We start from the raw sequence: 14,996 nt of genomic DNA, 5'->3' as shown, positions 1-14,996 counted from the left end.
TGGTAAGATGATGAATGATGTTTAGAAATGTGATATATGTTTTAGTGATACATGCTAATGTTGATTGGTATGACTGTTTGTTAAGTTACTTATTATTTGCATATGAACTTACTAAGCATTTATGCTTACTCCCTCCTCTTTATTTACTGTAGTTTTGAACAAGCCAGCTCGGGAATCGGGACGGGTCGAAGGTTCGATCACACTATCCAAAGGACTTTCATCGGGGTAAATGGCTTGTAAAACTTAAGTATGGCATGTATAGCAATATACTTATTTTGTGTAAATAATTTTATGATATGGCCATGATTGGTTGAGAAAATGTTTGATATTGATAAGTCATGGTGATGGTTAAATTTAGATCATGTTTGATATCATGGAAGTTTAATAGGTTATCTAGTTCATAACAACTCATGAAAAGATGAAATTTGCCTTAAAACAGAATATTGCTGCAGCAATGACATGAATTTGAAAAATCACTAAAAATAGTATAAATGGAAATAAATGATGAGTAAGTTATGAAATTGAAGCTTAATGAGTCTATTTTCATATGAATTGAACAAAACAGGAATATAAATTATATTTTATGAGATATTTAAACTTTTACAAAACAGGGCCAGAGTGATTTCTGGATCCCCTGTTCTGAATTTAAAAATTCATAATAAATTTTACTAAAATAATTAGAAGTTTTTATTTATATTTACAGATTCCTTATTGAGTCTAGTTTTAATAGAAACAAACCTCATAGTCATTGAAATTTTTTATAGAGATATATCTGATTCGTAATACACAGAGGTCAGAGTAGTCGAACCCTGAAATAGGGGATACTTTAATTAATAAACTGTACTAATTGGACAAATAAAAAATTCTATAAAAAAATTAGTAAATATATATATGAGTCTAGATTCAGGTAAAATTTACGGATCTTGATTTTGAGTTTCGTAACTCAAGATATGATTTTTCTTGTAACTGTGACGCGAGTAGCTAGAAAGCTGTGAATGTGGAAACAAATGATTTGAAGTTCTTAAATTGATAAATTATGTTCGGTAACCCCTCAAGCTCGACTCCGGTGATGGTCTCGGGCGTGGGGGTATTACACCTGCTGTAGCCGCAAATACTTTTGAATTAAAACCTAACACTATTCAAATGATACAACAATCTATTCAATCTGATGGTTTGCAGGATGAGGATCCCAACGCTTATTTAGCCAACTTCTTAGAACTATGCGATAAATTTAAAATTAATGGTGTCTCTGATGATGACATTCTTCTTCGGTTATTCCCTTTTTCATTGAGGAACAAAGATAAACAGTGGTTGAACTCGTTACCAAGAGGGTCAATTACTACTTGGGAACAAATGACCAAAAAACTTTTACTAAAATATTTTCCGTTGGCTAAAACGGCTAAATTACGTAATGATATTTCTTCTTTTGTGCAGATGGATTTAGAAACACTCTACGATGCATGGGAGAGATACAAGGACCTTTTGAGAAGATGCCATCACCATGGGTTATCGCTTTGGCTACAGTTCAAACGTTCCATAATGGCCTGAATCCTTCGACTCGACAAATGGTTGACGCAACTGCTGGCGGAACCATCAATAATAAAACACCTGAAGATGCCTATGAGTTTATAAAGGAGATGTCACTGAATAACTATCAATGGCAAGTCATGAGGACAAAGCCAACGAAAACAGCCGGCGTTTATAACGTCGATTCGATCACCATGCTCCCTAATCAGGTAGACCTCTTAAATAAAAAGATCGATGGTTTTCTTAATTCTTTATAGGTTCACCCAGTAATGTAGTGTGAAGCCAATGCAGGTGGAACAAGCCATTCGGAATACCAACCTTATGGCCACAACATGGATAATGAGCAATTAAACTACATGGGTAATAATCCTCGACCTCAAAACAATCCATATAGTAACACTTACAATGCAGGTTGGAGGAACCACCCCAATTTCTCGCGGAGCGGTCAAGGAAATCAAAGACCACAACCACCTTTAGGCTACCAACAACCACCCTACCAACAGGAAAAGAAGCCGAACCTTGAAGAGATGCTCTCAAAGTTTATTTCAGTGTCAGAAACTCGTTTCCAGAACACTGAGACAACACTTAAAAATCAACAAGCGTCGATCCAAGGGCTGGAAACTCAGATAGGCCAACTTTCCAAACTAATTTCCAAATGATCATAAGGTAACTTGCCAAGTAATACTGAACCCAACCCAAGGGAACAACTCAACGCAATTAATATTCAAGATGAAGAAGGAGTTGTTGAGCCTGAACCAGAACCGAGGCAAGAAACTATGGTAAGAAAAGGTCAAGGTAAGGTAGATAACAATAAAAACAAAATGGTGAATGTTGAATATAAACCTCGTGTGCCATACCCCAATGTGACAAGGAAAGACCGCTCAGATGAACAATTTGGTAAATTCCTTAAACTCTTAAAAATATTACATATTAACTTACCGTTTATTGAAGCCCTATAATAGATGCCAAACGTAATGAAATTTTTAAAGGAATTTTTAGCAAATAAGCGGAAGTTGGACAAGGCATCGCACGTGGAGCTAAACGCAGTTTACTCAGCTATTCTCCAAAATAGACTACCGAACAAACTAAAAGATCCAAGGAGTTTTAAAATTCCTTGCTTAATTGGTAGTTTAGATGTTAATAATGCATTAGCTGATTTAGGGGCTAGTATTAACGTCATGCCCTACAAAATGTTTAAGCAATTAGGTCTCGGGAAACCTAAACAAACTAGGATGAACATTCAATTAGTAGATAAAACTATAAGGTTCCCTAGGAGTATTATTGAAGATGTACTAGTTAAAATCGACAAATTTATATTTCCCGTTGACTTTATTATTCTAGATATAGAGGGGGATAGCAACACTCCTTTAATTCTGGGAAGGACCTTTTTAGTAACTGCTAAAACGATTATTGATGTTGGCACAGGTGAACTCACACTCCGTGTGGGAGACGAAACAATCACCCTTCAAGCTCGCAATTCTGGCAACACATCGGGATTTGAAGGTGATCGTTTAACCCATTCTCCTAGAACTGACAATATGGTACAACCTACTTTATAGGAAATGAGTTTGAAGGAAGCACACGAGTCATTCTCAAGCAATAGTAGAGGACCTGTTCATGAAGATCGAAGATTACAAATCAACGAACTCGATGAATGGCGGACGGATAAACCAAGAACACCCGACAAACCGAATCTACGATAGAATGAGCTCAATACCTTTCCAAATCAACTTAAGATTAGAGATAGAGTCTTATTAGATGCCGCAGATCCCATATTGTCACTACCACACTGAATGCAGAAATCCCTCTTACGGTACTTAGTATCTTTCCATTCGGTACAGTCGAGGTAAGGCACCCCAAGTTCGGCACTTTTAAGGTAAACAATACCCATTTAAAACCTTATTTTGATGAGATTGATGACAGGAATGAGGAGTATAAACTCCTCAAATCACCATGATTATTCAACGGAGAGGTAAGTCAAGCTTAGACTATAAATAAGCGCTTCTCGGGAGGCAACCCGAGCACTAACTGTATTAACCATTTTTTAAAAATTTAGTCTTCAACATCTAACTTACTAATGGAACTCTCGAATATAGGTTTTCCACAGAGACACGGCCAAGCACACAGGCGTGCTTAAGGCTGTCTGACCAACACAGACAGAAACACAGCCGTGCGAGACAGCCGTGCAAAAATAGGGTAAAAGTTATCTTCCTTGAAACGGGATGCGATAAGTGGCCACGGGCGTGCGACCTGGCCGTGGTCAAATCTGCCAACTGCACACGGGCGCGTGACACGCCCGTGTCTATCACCCGTGGACAAAACTGTCAAACTAACACAGGCGTGCACAGATCTACACGACCGTGGGAAAAGTGAACCACATCATACATGGGCGTGCCCGAAGGCCGTGTGACGACATCTCACTTCACGACAAACATGGCAGGACACGATCCACACGGGCGTGTGAACCTGCTGTGCCGCTTAAAAAAATTATTAGAAATTAGATTATCGATTTTATTTATTTATTTTTGAAGATTCGTTTGTTTGTAAAACGACTTATCTTTATGATTACTATCAAATTATTCCCCCAATTATCTTTTTGTCCTTCAGAATCATGTTTGTCTTCCAGTTGTATTCCCAGCAACTCGCTCTCGCTAATCTAGGAATTTCATCCATTTTCAACTTAGGAAGTTTCTCTCCTCCCCCTATCTTATTTTTATATTCTAATATCTATCTTTGTACATTGAGGGCAATGTACATCTTAAGTGTGGGAGGGTATTTATTTATTATCAGAAAAATCCCTAAATGACTGCCTTGTTCTCTTAAAAAGCTCTCATATCATATTTAGGATAAATTTTGATTGATTTATGATTTTGATTGATATATCTTGAATTAAAACATAGGGATTTATGCATTGATTGTTTAAACTTTAAGACATTAGAGAATCAAGCATGATAAGTTGATTTTTAAGAATTTAAATCTTAGGTTGCTTCCCCAAAGTTTAGGTATTACTTTGAGTTGGGATTCACAAGTTTTAAACATCAAAAAGCCATAATTTTTGTGAGATTTTTTAGCCTTTTGAGCATCTATTAATTCTTTCATGCTCACTTTTATTATTGCTTTGAGTGCGTCAGTAGTGGACTGTTATTCTAGAACTTGCTTGATTATTCATGTTAAGACTACACCATTTGATTTGATATGTCAAAATGATTAAGGCACTTAGGATTAACCCACTCATGCCATGAAAAGCCTACCTCTACAATTAACCCCTAGTGAACCCCCTTGAGCCTAACAAGCCATTTCTTGTATTACCCTTAATATTAACCTTTAACCCATTATTGTTGAAATCCCTTAAATTAATTTAAGCTCGATTTTTGTCTAGATTTGAATTGAAATAGTTGCTTAGCTATGTTTTATTCTACTCTGTAATTTAATGCGTTCTTAAAAAAAAAAACATGTATACATATTAGTAGTGATCTTCTGTTTGTAAGCTTCAGAAGTTCAATTCCATAGTCTGAGAAGAAGATCTATTGTACGCAAGTGATGATTAACTTCTTTTTTCTAGTTAGGTAATTTTTCAATTCAATCTCAATTCTAACCCTTTCTTTCAGCTTGTGACCACACCCCCTAACCAAACCTCATTACAACCCTCTAAAGACCTTTTGATTGATGTATTATCTTAAATTATAGTGGTGGAGATTTGATTTTCATGCAAGCCTATGGTAATGACATTTCATTATTGACTATTGAGTGCTTCATTTATTATCCTTAAACACCATGAGTGATTTGAGTGAATCTGTAGTGATGATGTAAAACTCTGTGGTATTCTGTGTGACATCCCTAATTTGACCCTAGTCGAAAAGTGGTTTCGGGACCACTAAACCGAGTCTTATAAGTAATTAAAAGTTATATTCTATGTTTATGATGTTAGTAAATGCATGTGTGAAAGTTTCATGCATTAATTTGATCATTTCTATGTGAATTTATTAAAATGGACTTGTATGAAACATTGTTGAAAGGTGATAGGCTAATCTTACAATGGTCTAATAGTACATGCATGCAAAAGAGTGGTTTTGCATGTCAATTTGCCCAAAAAAGGGAAGAGTGGCCGCCATGACAAGAATATGGGCAAGGGAACATGTTTCCAACAAGTTTAGTTAGTGGATCATGTAGAAAAAATAAAGAAATGAAAAAAAATGAGCATGGATGCCCCCTTGTTGCCGTGAGTAGAGGAAAAGAAAGGAGAAAAATTTGTTCATCCATTCTCAAATCTTGGCGAAAATACTAAGGGAAAAAGGAAGGATTTTTGCTTCATGCTTGGTTTAGAAGAGAACTAGAAGGAGATTTGGTCATACTTGTGTCAAGATTAAGGTATGTTTGAGGTTGTGTCATGAGATTCATGCATGTTTTAGTTGCTAACTTGATGTTCATGTTAGCCCATGGTTCAAATCCTTGTTATGCCATGGAAATGGTATTTGGCCAAGGTTGATATTGTGTTAAAGCCATTGCATGCTAAATGTGAAGCTTGTTGATGATGCATGTAATGATGGATTGACTACTCTTGAAATTTCTTTTAGCATTCTTGAGTAAGACATGGAGTTTTCTTTGTTTAACCATGACCAAAAATTGAAAGGGATGGTGTGGGATGTATTCGCCATGGCATGCTCATAAGTGCGATTTATGCTTGTTGCATGATAGGTAAAATTTGTGTTTTGATATATGTGTATATGTGTTTGTACATGATGTTACAAATGGATGTGAAAATATATGCTAGATTGGGAAAATTTGATTAAATGTTCATGAGATGAAATTAGGTGATTAAAAGATGTTAGTTGACATTGTACATATATATATATTCGCCATTAAAGTGAGTATGTAGGTAATGTTGAATCAAGTTTTGGTGCATATTAGGTTAGGTGTATAATCGACCAAATGGGCGATTAGTAAGAATGGTTGCGAATATACAAGCATACATATGCATGTGTAGTTGAATTATGAATGTTTAGCAAGATGGTTAAACTAGTGATTTATTGATTAAGCTCAAGGAGTTAAAGAAGGAGAATCAAGCAAGGGAAAGATGAAGGTCATCGAGTAGCCGACTTGGAACTATTTTACCCAACACGAGGTAAGTCATTAAGCATATATTTGGTGTTGATTTGAATGATCATAATATATATGTAAATGTGTTTAAATGAGTTGATGTGTAAATGGAAATGTATGTGTATGGAATGATGCCATTGTTGAATGTATAAAGGCAGCAAAATGCATAAGGTATTGGTCTCGGCACTAAGTGTGCGGGTATAAATGGACACGGTGACAAGATTGGCACTAAGTGTGCGGGTTTAAATTGTACAGCACTAAGTGTGCGAGTTTGATTATATAGCACTAAGTGTGCGAGCTGAATGTATATAGCACTAAGTGTGCGGATTCACTATATGCTCTTGCATTACAATTGGCACCGAGTGTGCGACATTACGAGTTAATCCGGACAGCGGATCGGTAAGTACCTTGAGCTCATGACGAATAGGCAATATGTTCATGCTCGGGGTTGAGCTTGGTAAGCTTTAAATCTATGTGATGATTGCAATTGTATGATTGTGGTGAAAATGAGTTGGTGTGTGAAAATGCCTCAAATATCTTATTCTATAGAATATGAAATGTGGATGCATGACTTGGTATGAGATTGAACCGAAAGGTCCGAGGAATTATAGTATAGTTTCGATATGGATGGAGTACCTAGCCTCGTTTATCGTTTCATGTTGTGATAATTTTATTAATGGTTGGTTGATGAATGCTTATGACTTACTGAGTTATAAACTCACTCGGTGTTTTCTTGTCACCCATTTTAGGTCTCTTGGACTCGTATCGTTTGCATGCTCGGAACCATCGTTGAAGTCATCACACCGGCTGGAAATCTTTTGGTGTTGTCTTCGTAGTTGAACTAGGAGAACGTTTGGCATGTATAGGCTATTTTGTTTTGTTGAATTGTGGGTTGTAAACTTTAAGCCATGCGAAAATGGCCTATGTGGTCGGTTGAGTGTGATTCTAAAACCTATGGTCACGAGCCTTAAAAACCTTAATTTTGATAAGGTGGCCATAGTTGCATTACGTATGATGAAATAGTTGGCCATGGAAGAATTATGAAATAGTCATTGTTTGCTTTAGTAACAGATGCTGCCAGCAGCAGCGAGGTGAGATGGAAAAATCACTAAAAATAGTAGAAGTAGAATTAAATAGTGAATAAATTATGAAATTGAACCTTGATGAATCTATTTTCATATGGATGAAACAAAACGACCATATGAGGCGTATTTTAAGAGATATTCGAGATTTCGTGAAACGGGGCCAGAACGGTTTCTAGGTCCGCTGTCGCGACTTTGAAAATTTACTATAAATTATCTAGAAAGAATTAGAAGTCATTCCTTATATGTGCAGATTCCATTTTGAGTCTAGTTTCATTAGAAACAAACGGTACCAGTATTAAAGCCCTGTACAGAGAGATATTCGAGTTGTAACATGCGAAGGTCAGTGTAGTCGACCCCTGTAACATGGGTGACTTTAACTAATAAAATGTACCAATTGGCCAAACCAAAAATTCTAGAAATAAATCCATGGATGGATATATGAGTCTAAATTCAGGGAAAATTTACGGAATCAGTTTCCAAGTTTTGAAACTCGAGATATGATTTTTAAGGCGACAGTGATGCAGTTTTCCAGCCTGTCCGGAAATGCCAAATTGGTCGGTACTTTAAGAGGATTTGTCTCGTTAACCCCTCGTGTCCGACACCGTTGATGGTCTCGGGTTCGGAGTGTTACAATTTTATTGGTATCAAAGCTATGGTTTAGTCGGTTCTAGGACTACCATAGCGCATGTTAGTGTAGCTATACATGCCAAATTGTTAGTGCTTAATAATGTGATGACTTCTGACGGTTGAAATTTTTGTTTTGATTAGCAATGGAACCCGGGATAGAGAGACCCTTGGCGGATGACGTTGAAAGTGTAGCGGCTGCTCCCGCGCAAGGGACACCGCCTGTTGAGCCTCAGTCATCCGCGAATAATCAAAATAAAGGGGCGAAACAAGCCTTCTTCACCATGATGAATGAGTGGGTCGCGCAATATGCCCGAACCAACCCGGCTGTCCAACCATTCCCGAATTTAAATACTCCGCCCCAAGAGTCCATAATGCCTCTAGTTCTTGATCCTGTGAGGCTAAGCAAACCACCTGTAGACTTGATTAGGAAGCGGGGCCGAGGAGTTCAAGGCCATAGTCATCGATGATGCCGAAAGAGCGAGATTCGCTCGATAACACCATTCGAGTGTTAGATGAACTGTCATGCACACCGATGAATGTCTTAAGTGTGCTATATCCTTGTTGCGAGACTCGACTTACTATTGGTGGAGGACTTTAATTTCCATAGTCCCAAATGAGCGAGTTACTTGGGATTTCTTTCAATCCAATTTCAAAGAAATACATTAGTCAACGGTTCATCGATCGAAGCGTAAGGAATTCTTGGAACTCAAGCAAGGCCGGATGATCAGATCTCGAATCTGAACATGAGTTCGTAAGACTTAGTCGGTATGCTCGGGAGTGTGTAGCTGATGAGGTTGCTATGTGCAAAAGATTTGAAGAAGGGTTGAATGAAGACTTAAAGCTGCTAGTGGGTATTTTGGAGATAAAAGAGTTCGTAACACTAGTCGAACGAGCCTGCAAGGCGGAAGAACTCGGAAAGGAAAAGAAGAAGGCTGAATTTGAAGCAAGAGACTATCGTAAAAGATCGTGAGTAAAGCTCCGTTCTCGGCGATAAAGAAGTTCGGGAGGACACTAATAAGTCGAGGCGATGCGGGAATTTCCATTAGAGCCCGACCATTGACGGACTCTCGAGCTACTTGGTAGCTAGTGTGGGCAATAATCGTCAAGAGAGACCGAATACCCCAATATGGAAGGCGACACCTAGGTGAATGTTGGGGTAAGTGCATTAATAGGGCCTATTATGGATGCGGTTCAAGGACCACTTCATTAGAGATTGCACGGAGCTAGATGAGAAGAATAAGATGCAAGGTGCAAGACCTAGTGGAACAACGGCTAGAGGTAGGCCCCGAGAATTTACGGAGGTAGGGGTGGTAATCGAGAGGAGCCTCTAATACGGTACTGTTCGATCCGAGACCCGTGCTCTGCTAGAGCATATGCCATCCGCAAGACGAGAGGAGGCATCCTCCCCGACGTTATCACTTGGTACTTTTACTCTCTTTGATACTAGTGTGATTGCATTGATTGACCCGGCTCTACTCATTCATATGTATGTGAAACCTTAGCATCCAAGAAGACTCTACTGTTGAGTCTCTGAGTTCGTAATTCAGTGTCAAACCCTTTGGGTCAATACGCACTCGTTGATAAAGTGTGCAAGAGATGCCCCTAATAATTCGAGAATCTGTTTTCCGGCCGATTTGATGCTTCTACCATTTGATGAATTCGATGTTATTCTTGGTATGGATTGGTGATCAGTACATGATGCGGTGGTGGATCGCAAAGGAAAACCATTGATTTGAGGAGTGCAAATAATGAGGTAGTCCGAGTCGAGTCTCATCGATTTAAAAGGAGTGCCGCGATAATATCTTCTATGACCGCTCGGAGGTATGTGAAAACGGTGTGAAACATACCTTGCGTATGTGTTTGAAAGTAAAGAGACGGAAAGGAAACTCGAATTGGTACCGTGGTTTGTGAGTATTCAGATGTTTTCTTGAGGAGTTACCGGATTGCCACCGGTTCGAGAAGTGGAATTCGCATCGAAGTTGTACCGGTACTACGCCGATCTCAATAGCCCCGTATCGTATGGCATTAACGGAATTAAAGGAATTGAAGGTTCAATTGCAAGAATTGACGGATAGAGGTTTCGCTCGTCGAGTTTTTCTCCATGGGGCGCACCGGTATTGTTTGTGAAGAAGAAGGATGGAACTATGAGATTGTGCATCGACTATCGCCGGTTGAATAAAGTGACGATAAAGAACAAATATCCGTTGCCACGAATTGACGATTTGTTTGATCAATTAAAGGGAGCCTCGGTGTTTTCAAAGATAGATTTGAGGTCGGGTACTATCGGTTGAGGGTCCGAGAATCGGACATACCCAAGACGCTTTTAGAACGAGGTACGGTCACTACGAATTCTTGGTGATGCCGTTTGGGCTTACTAATGCCCCTGCGGTATTTATGGATTTAATGAATAGAATTTTCAGGCCATACTTGGATCGGTTCGTAGTTGTATTTATCGATGACATTTTGGTCTATTCGAGAGATGAAACCGAACATCTTGAACACCGAGGCTAGTGTTGCAAATCTTACGAGATAAGCGATTATACGCAAAGTTCGGTAAATGTGAATTTTGGTTGAAAGAGGTTAGCTTTTTGGGGCACGTGGTGTCCGCATCGGGTGTCAGGGTGGACCCGAACAAAATTTCGCCCATAGTCGATTGGAAACCTCCAAGGAATGTTACCGAGGTTAGGAGCCTTTTGGGGCTTGCCGGATACTATCGACGATTTGTGAAAGGTTTTTCGATGATAGCTGCACCGATGACAAAACTACTTCAAAAAGATGTTAAGTTCGAGTGGTCGGAACGCTGTCAAGAAAGTTTCGATCGACTAAAAACCTGTTTAACCGAGGCCCCGGTACTAGTACAGCCAGAGTCCGGTAAAGAGTTTGTCATATACAGTGACGCATCCTTGCTTGGGTTAGGTTGTGTGTTGATGCAAGAAGGTTGAGTTGTGGCTTACGCGTCGAGACAACTAAAGCCGCATGAGAGAAACTATCCGACCCATGACCTTGAATTAGCAGCCATAGTGTTCGCCTTGAAGATATGGCGGCATTACTTGTTGGTAGAAAGGTGTCACATTTATTCGGACCACAAGAGTCTAAAATATTTGATGACTCAGAGAGATTTAAACCTGCGACAAAGACGTTGGCTTGAGTTGTTGAAAGACTATGAACTCATCATTGATTATCACCCGGGAAAGGCCAACGTGGTGGCCGATGCTTTAAGTCGCAAGGCACTGGTTGCTTTGAGAGCAATGGATGCTCATCTATCCGTTTCACCCGATGAGGTGCTAGTAGTCGAATTAGAGACCAAACCGTTATTGATTCATCAAGTACTTGAATCTCAGAAGGTCGACGCCGAATTGGTCGCTAAGCGAGCCGAATGTGTTTCGAATGAGGAATCGGAATTTCAGATTGACGACCATGATTGCTTGACGTTCAAGGGTCGATTATGTATTCTAAGGAATTCGGAACTTGTTTCGATGATTTTGAACGAGGCTCACAGTAGTCGAATGTCAATCCACCCAGGTAGTACTAAAATGTACAATGACCTGAAACGCCAATTTTGGTGGCCCGGTATGAAACGAGACATTTCTGAATTTGTTTCAAGGTGTCTGATATGTCAACAACTGAAAGAGGAACATCAAGGGCCATCGGGATTACTTCAGCCGATCACGATACCCGAGTGGAAATGGGATCGAGTCACCATGGACCTTGTATCCGGACTGCCATTGTCTGCGAGTAAGAAGGATGCGATCGGGTCATTGTTGATAGGTGACCAAGTCCGCTCATTTTATTCTGTCCGCACGGATTTTTCGCTGATAAATTGGCGAATTATCGTCTCCCAAATTATTCGATTGCATGGGGTGCCTATTTCTATCGTGTCGATAGAGACCCAAGATTTACATCGCGATTTTGGAAGAAATTGCAAGAGGCTTTGGGTACCAAGCGCATTTAGCAGCACTTTTCACCCCAAACCGATGGTCAATCCGAACGGATAATTCAAATACTCGAGGATATGTTGAGATGTTGCATCCTTGAGTTTAGTGGTTCATGGGAGCGGTATTTACCTTTGGTTGAATTCGCACAACAATAGCTTTCAATCAAGTATTAAGATGGCGCCTTACGAGGCTTTATACGGACGTAAATGCCGTGCCCCACTATTCTGGATGAACTTAGTGAAGGTAAAATCTTGAGGTTGATTTGGTTAAGGATGCCGAGCAAAAGTTCGAGTAATTCGTGAAAGTTTGAAGGTCGCCGGATCGCCAAAAGTCGTATGCGGATTTGAAAAGGAAAGACATTGAATATCAGGTTGGAGACAAGGTATTTCTCAAAGTCTCACCCTGGAAGAAGGTGCTTAGATTTGGCCGTAAGGGAAAATTGAGTCCGAGGTTCATCGGTCCGTATGAAGTATCCGAACGAGTTGGACCGAAGAGCGTCTCGATTAATTTTACCCCGAGCTTGAAAGGATCCACAATGTTTTCCATGTCTCGATGCTTGACGATATAGGTCGATCCATCGCACGTAATCGCTCCGTCTCGAGATTGAGATTCACCTAATTTGAGCTATGAAGAGGAACCGGTTCGCATTACGATGCGTGAAGTAAAAGAGTTGCGCAATAAGAAAATCCCATTAGTGAAGGTGTTGTGGCATAAACACGGAATTGAAGAAGCCACTTGGGAACTCGAGGACTCTATGAAAGAGCGATACCCAAACCTATTTACCGGTAAGATTTTCGGGGACGAAAATTTCTTAAGTGGGGGAGAGTTGTGACATCCCTAATTTGACCCTAGTCGGAAAGTGGTTTTGGGACCACTAAACCGAGTCTTATAAGTAATTAAAAGTTATATTCTATGTTTATGATGTTAGTAAATGCATGTGTGAAAGTTTCATGCATTAATTTGATCATTTCTATGTGAATTTATTAAAATGGACTTGTATGAAACATTGTTGAAAGGTGATAGGCTAATCTTACAATGGTCTAATAGTACATGCATGCAAAAGAGTGGTTTTGCATGTCAATTTGCCCAAAAAAGGGAAGAGTGGCGGCCATGACAAGAATATGGGCAAGGGAACATGTTTCCAACATGTTTAGTTAGTGGATCATGTAGAAAAAATAAAGAAATGAAAAAAAATGAGCATGGATGCCCCCCTTGTTGCCGTGAGTAGAGGAAAAGAAAGGAGAAAAATTTGTTCATCCATTCTCAAATCTTGGCGAAAATACTAAGGGAAAAGGAAGGATTTTTGCTTCATGCTTGGTTTAGAAGAGAACTAGAAGGAGATTTGGTCATACTTGTGTCAAGATTAAGGTATGTTTGAGGTTGTGTCATGAGATTCATGCATGTTTTAGTTGCTAACTTGATGTTCATGTTAGCCCATGGTTCAAATCCTTGTTATGCCATGGAAATGGTATTTGGCCAAGGTTGATATTGTGTTAAAGCCATTGCATGCTAAATGTGAAGCTTGTTGATGATGCATGTAATGATGGATTGACTACTCTTGAAATTTCTTTTAGCATTCTTGAGTAAGACATGGAGTTTTCTTTGTTTAACCATGACCAAAAATTGAAAGGGATGGTGTGGGATGTATTCGCCATGGCATGCTCATAAGTGCGATTTATGCTTGTTGCATGATAGGTAAAATTTGTGTTTTGATATATGTGTATATGTGTTTGTACATGATGTTACAAATGGATGTGAAAATATATGCTAGATTGGGAAAATTTGATTAAATGTTCATGAGATGAAATTAGGTGATTAAAAGATGTTAGTTGACATTGTACATATATATATATATTCGCCATTAAAGTGAGTATGTAGGTAATGTTGAATCAAGTTTTTGGTGCATATTCGGTTAGGTGTATAATCGACCAAATGGGCGATTAGTAAGAATGGTTGCCGAATATACAAGCATACATATGCATGTGTAGTTGAATTATGAATGTTTAGCAAGATGGTTAAACTAGTGATTTATTGATTAAGCTCAAGGAGTTAAAGAAGGAGAATCAAGCAAGGGAAAGACGAAGGTCATCGAGTAGCCGACTTGGAACTATTTTACCCAACACGAGGTAAGTCATTAAGCATATATTTGGTGTTGATTTGAATGATCATAATATATATGCAAATGTGTTTAAATGAGTTGATGTGTAAATGGAAATGTATGTGTATGGAATGATGCCATTGTTGAATGTATAAAGGCAGCAAAATGCATAAGGTATTGGTCTCGGCACTAAGTGTGCGGGTATAAATGGACACGGTGACAAGATTGGCACTAAGTGTGCGAGTTTGATTATATAGCACTAAGTGTGCGAGCTGAATGTATATAGCACTAAGTGTGTGGATTCACTATATGCTCTTGCATTACAATTGGCACTGAGTGTGCGACATTACCGAGTTAATCCCGGACAGCGGATCAGGTAAGTACCTTGAGCTCATGACGAATAGGCAATATGTTCATGCTCGGGGTTGAGCTTGGTAAGCTTTAAATCTATGTGATGATTGCAATTGTATGATTGTGGTGAAAATGAGTTGGTGTGTGAAAATGCCTCAAATATCTTATTCTATAGAATATGAAATGTGGATGTTTGACTTGGTATGAGATTGAACCGAAAGGTCCGAGGAATTATAGTATAGTTTCGATATGGATGGAGTACCTAGCCTCGTTTAT

At 39.1% G+C, this 14,996-nt stretch overlaps 1 non-coding gene across 1 annotated transcript; it reads right to left on the bottom strand.

The window, feature by feature from the left end:
- Positions 1-1,401: 1,401 nt before the first annotated feature.
- LOC128280301 (small nucleolar RNA R71) lies at positions 1,402-1,508 on the bottom strand. The gene has a single exon (XR_008270481.1). It is a non-coding gene; the product is annotated as a small nucleolar RNA R71 (small nucleolar RNA).
- Positions 1,509-14,996: the final 13,488 nt, after the last annotated feature.

This window comes from Gossypium arboreum, chromosome 8 (genome assembly GCF_025698485.1).
Source record: "Gossypium arboreum isolate Shixiya-1 chromosome 8, ASM2569848v2, whole genome shotgun sequence".
Classification (NCBI taxonomy): domain Eukaryota; kingdom Viridiplantae; phylum Streptophyta; class Magnoliopsida; order Malvales; family Malvaceae; genus Gossypium; species Gossypium arboreum.
This window is presented reverse-complemented; position numbering and strand designations above follow the sequence as displayed.